This window comes from Nycticebus coucang, chromosome 11 (genome assembly GCF_027406575.1).
Source record: "Nycticebus coucang isolate mNycCou1 chromosome 11, mNycCou1.pri, whole genome shotgun sequence".
NCBI classification, from domain to species: domain Eukaryota; kingdom Metazoa; phylum Chordata; class Mammalia; order Primates; family Lorisidae; genus Nycticebus; species Nycticebus coucang.
In genome coordinates this window covers 119,845,263-119,852,225 of record NC_069790.1, presented here as the reverse complement: position 1 = coordinate 119,852,225, position 6,963 = coordinate 119,845,263, and the positions used below count along the sequence as shown (strand labels likewise).

The 6,963-nt window shown below is 49.2% G+C and overlaps 1 pseudogene; it reads left to right on the top strand.

Annotated features, from left to right (window-relative positions):
* The first annotated feature begins 351 nt into the window (after positions 1 to 351).
* On the top strand, positions 352 to 2,728 carry LOC128598619 (heat shock factor-binding protein 1-like; annotated as a pseudogene).
* The last annotated feature ends 4,235 nt before the right edge of the window (positions 2,729 to 6,963 follow it).

Sequence of the window (6,963 nt, the reverse complement as noted above, 5' to 3'; positions counted from 1 at the left end):
AATTAACTGACAAAATCTATTATAAATAAAAGAATTCAGTAAGGTGGCTAGGTTTAATATTAACATGTAGAAATCAAAAGTCTCCATGTATAGCCAGGCATTGTGGCGGGCATCTGTAGTCCCAGCTACTTGGGAGGCTAAGGCAAGAGAATCGCTTGAGCCCATGAGTTTGAGGTTGCTGTGAGATATGACACCAGGGCACTCTACCAAAGAGCAACAAAGTGAGATTCTGTCTCCAAAAAAAAAAAAAAAAAAGGGCGGCGCCTGTGGCTCAAGGAGTAGGGCGCCGGTCCCAAATGCCGGAGGTGGTGGGTTCAAACCTATCCCCCGGCCAAAACACACACACACACACACACAAAAACAAAACAAAAAAAAACTTAATGTGCAAAGATAATGCAATTAATAGCTAGCATTTACTGGTTAGCTCAGTGCCTTAACCCATTATCTGAGTTTATAGTAACCAGGAGGCAGTCACTACTGTTGTTACTCTAAAGGTGAGGAAGGAACCTTCACTCAGCTGATCAGTGGAGGGGCAGGTGAGTTCTAGACTCTGCATTCTCAACTTCCAGGCTGAGCTGCCAGTGAAGGTGAACTGCTCCTGGGAGGCTGGGCAGGGGGACAAAAGAGAGAAATGTGTTTGCAGAACAGATTGATCGTGGATCAGGGCAGGGCCATTGCCAATGACATCACAACCAGGCTGCAGAACCCACAGTCACTCGGAGTCCCAGCTCCTGCTGTGTGAGACACAGAATGAGAAGGTGAAGAGTTGCTGTCCCAGGGGACAAACACTGACCTTTCATTAGGGAGGAAGACCTGGATTGCCCATCAATCCTGCAGTTAGGGAGCGAAGGTGGGGTCCCCAGGGTTTCTGAGAATATCCATCCAAACCAGACCTCTGTCCCTTGTAGGGAGATGCCCGCAATGAGCTCAGGTTGGGCAGGACTGGGGCATATCAGAGCTCCTTCTCCCCTGGCTGCTGGGGAACACCAGCCTGTTGACGATCCCCAGTGCTGGGATCCCTGGTACCCGCCTGGATGCTCCATAACCTTGGAAACCTGCTGGGTGAGGTCTCAGACCCAGAAGCTCCAGGTCCTGCAGGGAAAGCACATGAGAGGCTCCTGGAGAGCAGGGCATAGCTTCGCTGGGCACTTCCCACCCTCCTTTGCAGGGAGCTCTGCTTGAACCCCAAGTTTGGCAATCTCCTGAAGGGCTGGGGTTCTAGAGTGCTGGTTCCCAAAGGTAGGGGCTGGGAAGGCTATTTACGGCTATGCCAGCAAGATACAGAGGGAAGGGTCCTTCCAGAATCTGGGGAGAGGGTGGGACTGCTGCTGGATACACTACAATGCACAGGGCAGTGGCCCCCAAACCCCAAAGATTTATCTCAACCTGTCAATAATGCCAAAGCTAGAAACCCTGTCCTAGAGGGCCTCATCTAGCCCCAGAACTGTTGGGAGGTGGTTTCAAATGCAAAAGTGTAGAGGCCCACCTATGAGATTCTAACCCCACAGGGTGTGGCACGGGACCCAGAACCTGCATTTTCAAGCATTCCAGGTTATTCTGTTATACCTAGGCAATATTTCACACCAAAGTCTTGGTTTGGCTCCACTCAGGGTACTCTTGTTGAGACAGACCTGGCTTGGGTCCCAGTTTGTACTTTGAGAGATTCTTTCTTTAAAAGTTAATTTATGTAGGGCGGCGCCTGTGGCTCAAGGAGTAGGGCGCTGGTCCCATATGCCTGAGGTGGTGGGTTCAAACCCAGCCCCGGCCAAAAAAAAAAAAAAAACCACACACACACAAAAAAGTTAATTTATGTAGTCCCAGGTACTCAGGAAGCTGAGGCAAGAGAATTGCCCTAGCCCAAGAGCTGGAGGTTGCTGTGAGCTGTGACAACACAGCACTCTACTGAGGGTGGCAAAAAAAAGTAAAAGTTAATTTATTGGAGACTGGGCGGCACCTGTGGCCCAAGGAGTTGGGTGCTGGCCCCATATACTGGAGGTGGCAGGTTCAAACCTGGCCCCGGCCAAAAACTGCAAAAAAAAAAAAAAAAAAACAAAATTTATTGGAGACATTGCTGCCAAGCTAGGAACCGGGGAAAATGGCTGAGACTGATCCTAAGACAGTGCAGAGTCTGGCCTCGGTGGTGCAGACCCTCCTGCAGTAGATGCAAGATATATTTCAGACCATGTCTGACCAGATCATTGGAAGAATTGATGATATGAGTAGTCGCATTGATGATCTGGAGAAAAACACTGCAGACCTCATGACACAGGCTGGAGAGGAAGAACTAGAGGGTGAAAGCAAGATCCCTGCCTCACAAAGGAGTTGAAGGTTGCTAACTTACACTGAAATCTGGAGCACCTTTCTTCCAAGCCCAGAGAAGACTGAATGGCTTTTTGCAACTAACTACTAAGTGTAGACAGGTTTTATATTATAAAATGTGCATTCTTATCACATACTATATGGTTAGTTTTTAGAGTGATTTGCCCCCTAGTTCCTTGAACATGGTATCTTCGTATCTTGGACCTTGGTCAGTTGTGCTGTTGTTAAACACTGAAGCTTGGGCAGTTCGTGCAATAAAAGTTAATTTATTTTTTAAATTGACAAATAAAAATTGTATGTATTCTACTCGGGAGGCTGAGGCAAGAGAATCGCTGAAGCCCAGGAGTTGGAGGTTGCTGTGAGCTGTGTGAGGCCACGGCACTCTACCGAGGGCCATAAAGTGAGACTCTGTCTCTACAAAAAAAAAAAAAAGAAAAGAAAAGAAAAAAAATTGTATGTATTATTGTGTATAAATGATGTTTTGAAATATGTACACATTGTGGAATAGCAAAATCAAGCTAATTAGCATATCCATTACCTCACTTCCTTTTTTGTGATGAGAATGCTTAAAATCTACTTTTATGGTCTCTCCTCTGCTACTTCAGGAGAGGGATCCACTTCCAACTTCCTTCGGAAGTGCTCTAAGCTTCCTCTTTGTTCTTCCTAAATAAAATCTGTGTTACCCTGGGGGGGGGGGATCTGTTCTCATTCATTTTCAAGCATTACACATTGTTACTAACTACAGCCACCATGTTATATACTAGATCCATGAACAGATTTCTCTTGTCTAACTGAAATTTTGTATCTTTTGACCAACACCTTCCAGTGAAAGATTCTCATTTAGCCTTGTTAACCTGGAGTGTGGCCTGATTTCAGCCAGGACTTTGGTCATCTGCCCTCACTTTTTGGTTGTTACAAGTCAAGCAAAACTGTGGTGGCTGCCAACTGATTTCATTCCTGGAAACCCTGAGATTTGTAAACAGGTCACCTGAGGCACACAGGTAAGGAGATTATTAGGCTCTTCACATTTCCAGAATTATCAGTGATCTTATTTCTGTTCCAAGCAACCAAAATTAACCAAGGACTATGCTCTGGGGGCTTCACTGGGGAGAGGTGATCCTGTGGTCAGCAGAAATAGCACCTCCCTGTAGCCTCTCCCCACTGAGAATCCGGGTTGGTGGGTGTCTGTCCCTGTTATAGATTGGAATGTGCCAGATCTCTCAGAAATGTTGGGGTAAGGGGCGGCGCCTGTGGCTTAGTGAGTAGGGCGCCGGCCCCATATGTCGAGGGTGGCGGGTTCAAACCCAGCCCCGGCCAAACTGCAACAAAAAAATAGCCGGGCGTTGTGGCGGGCGCCTGTAGTCCCAGCTGCTTGGGAGGCTGAGGCAAGAGAATCGCGTAAGCCCAAGAGTTAGAGGTTGCTGTGAGCCGTGTGACACCACAGCACTCTACCCGAGGGCGGTACAGTGACACTCTGTCTCTACAAAAAAAAAAAAAAAGGAAATGTTGGGGTAGGAAAAAGTCAAAGACTGGGAAGCCTGGGATCAGAGTGGCATGAAGTTGGCAGGTTACCTCCATTTGTCACTTGGCAGCACCTGGCACCCAGTAACTGCTCAATAAGCATTAGCCATTGTTACTATTAAACATCCCTGAAGGATGGTTCATACAGACAATATAGTTTTGTCATGAGAATTTTGCCCTTTCCTGCTCAAAGCCAATGCTCTAAGGATGCCATTTCCAACACTGGCACCGTATGTTCCCACTGGTGTTGCATGAACTGGACAGTCCTCCGGAGGCTTCGATCCTGCATGCAGACTCTGCCCTCTGTCGGCCACACTCCGTGTGCTGCTTAGTGTTCTTCGGCTACCTTTGCTTTTCTCAGTGGGCTTGTGTTCTGTCCCAGGGTGGTCTCCAAGGCTGGTTCCCACTCTGACACTCAGTATGGTTCAGGGGCACCCTGCTCCCAGCCACTGCCCATTTGTAGACACCTTTTGCTTCATGCAGGTCCTCTGAGCACCTGTGTCAGAGCCGGTCACTTACCGATGTACTTCCCACATTGGGAGCCGAAGGTGGGGTAGGGGGTGTGTGTGCTTGAAACTGAGAACTATAAAAGAAGTCTCCATCTATAATGACTGTGTCCAAAGCCCTGCACCTCTGGACTAACCCTGGCATGGCTTCTGGCAACCCAAGGCCATATCCCTGGAACCATCCGGCCCCCTTTTGAGTTCCTGTCTGAAAAAGTTGAAGGCTGTGAAAATAACTTACTGTTTGTTTTCAATAGCACCTGACGATAACCCTCTAATTACTCTTCCCCACTTCTTAGAGCATTTACTAGAAAAGGCTTGGGGCCAGGAGTGATGGCTCACGCCTGTACTCCTAGCACTCTGGGAGGCCAAGGTGGTGTGGATTGCTTGAGCTCATGAGTTCCAGACCAGCCTGAGCAAAAGCAAGACTCCGTCTATACTAAAAACAAACAAACAAACAAAAAAAAACAAAAACAAAAACTCTTGAGCTTGGGCAGCGCCTGTGGCTCAGTGAGCAGGGCGCCGGCCCCATATACTGAGGGTGGCGGGTTCAAACCCGGCCCTGGCCAAACTGCAACAACAAAAAAAATAGCCGAGCATTGTGGTGGGCGCCTGTAGTCCCAGCTACTCAGGAGGCTGAGGCAGGAGAATCGCTTAAGCCCAGGAGTTGGAGGTTGCTGTGAGCTGTGTGACGCCACGGCACTCTACCAAGGGCGATAAAGTGAAACTCTGTCTCTACAAACAAACAAACAAACAAAAAAAAACCTCTTGAGCTTAAGAGTTTTGTTGATACTCTGTCTCAAAAAAAAAAGAGGGCGGCGCCTGTGGCTCAGTGAGTAGGGCACTGGCCCCATATGCCGAGGGTGGCGGGTTCAAACCCAGCCCCGGCCAAACTGTAACAAAAAATAGCCGAGCGTTGTGGCGGGCGCCTGTAGTCCCAGCTGCCTGGGAGGCTGAGGTAAGAGAATCGCGTAAGCCCAAGAGTTAGAGGTTGCTGTGAGCCGTGTGACGCCACGGCACTCTACCGAGGGCGGTACAGTGAGACTCTGTCTCTACAAAAAAAAAAAAAAAAAAGAAAGAAAGAAAAGAGGGCGGCGCCTGTGGCTCAAGGAGTAGGGCACCGGCCCCATATGCCAGAGGTGGCGGGTTCAAACCCAGCCCCGGCCAAAAACTGCAAAAAAAAAAAAAAGAAAGAAAATAAAAGAAAAAGCTTGGAATTGTAAACTGTGTATCTTTGAGATACACATATGTCTCGCCTGCAAGTAGTGAGTGCCTTTCTCCTGGACCTGAAGGCCAGTCCTTTGAAACATCATCATCAGGAAGGATGCGGCCTCTGTCTCCCAGTCCCTGTGGGGAAGAACTCTAACTTCCATCACTGCCAGGCACACACACTGGCGTGGCCACATCAACCCTGACCTGCCCTGTGCAATTTTTTTGTACCTGTTTCCAATTACCCTCTCCCCCCAACTCCTGTCCCCTCCACACTCATCTGTGTGGAGCTCAGCACTTCTCCCTACTGTCAGTAGTTACTGAATAAAATATATTTTCACGGCTTTAACTAACATCCAGCTTTGTTTATGTTTGACAAAACTTGCTCATCCTGCAGGTTCCAGCTCTGGGTATGGAAGAAAAGCTGCTGAGAGTGAAAGAGTCCAGCCACTGAGTGTGGGGGGGAGTGGACCTCTCTCCCTGAAATGGCTGCATAGGAAGAAAGGACAGGTGGGAAAGGCCACCCTGTTTGGGAAAGAGTGGCCTGCCTGCTACAGCCTGGGTTGAGTACAAGTCCCCCCGCCCCCCAGGCTGCGACAGACATTCACATGCCAGCAGAGTATCCAAAGTCACCAATAATCCAAATCATAGAGGCCAAGAACCCAGAGAATGGAGACCAAGAAGGGGATACACCCCCTACTCCCTTGCCCCCCAACTCTAACTGTGGGCCAACAGGGATCTTCGGCATCCCAGAACCCAAAGCCCCAATGGTGGCCATGCAGCAGCAGGCTGGCCCTGGCTTCAGAATTACCAGGCCAGAGATGGAAGAATGTTCCCCAGGCCCAGGGCTGACCCAAGGGGCCTGGGTAAATGCACCCAGATAGACCCTCCTTGTTTAGTTTCCGTTCTTTTCTCTGGGCAACTCCTTCAGAGGACCATGGGGTCCACCCTGCCCACTGTCTCTGTTTCACTCTCAGGTACTGCAGTCTGACTTCACTGCCCATCACCAAAGCTGCCGGCTGATCTTGACTTCTTGGGGCTGGAGGGGAATGGGAGTCTGTGATACTCTGGACCAGCCCCTCCTCTTGAACCACTCTGCCTCTGGACTTATACTCACCTGGTTCTCCTCCCGCCTCCTGATCCTTTCCAGCAGCTTCCATGGTCTGACTCCATCTGTCCACCCCATCAACTCTGGGACTCCTCTGAACCCCCTGAAAACCCCTCAAGGATCTTAGTTATCTTATACTGATGGCTCTCACTCAAACTTCATCTTTTGGGTGGTGCCTGTGGCTCAAAGGAGTAGGGTGCTGGCCCCATATACTGGAGATAGCAGGTTCAAAACCAGCCCCAGGCAAAAAACCCCCAAAAAACAAACAACCCCCCCCCTCATCTTTTTTCTTGTCCTTCCAAC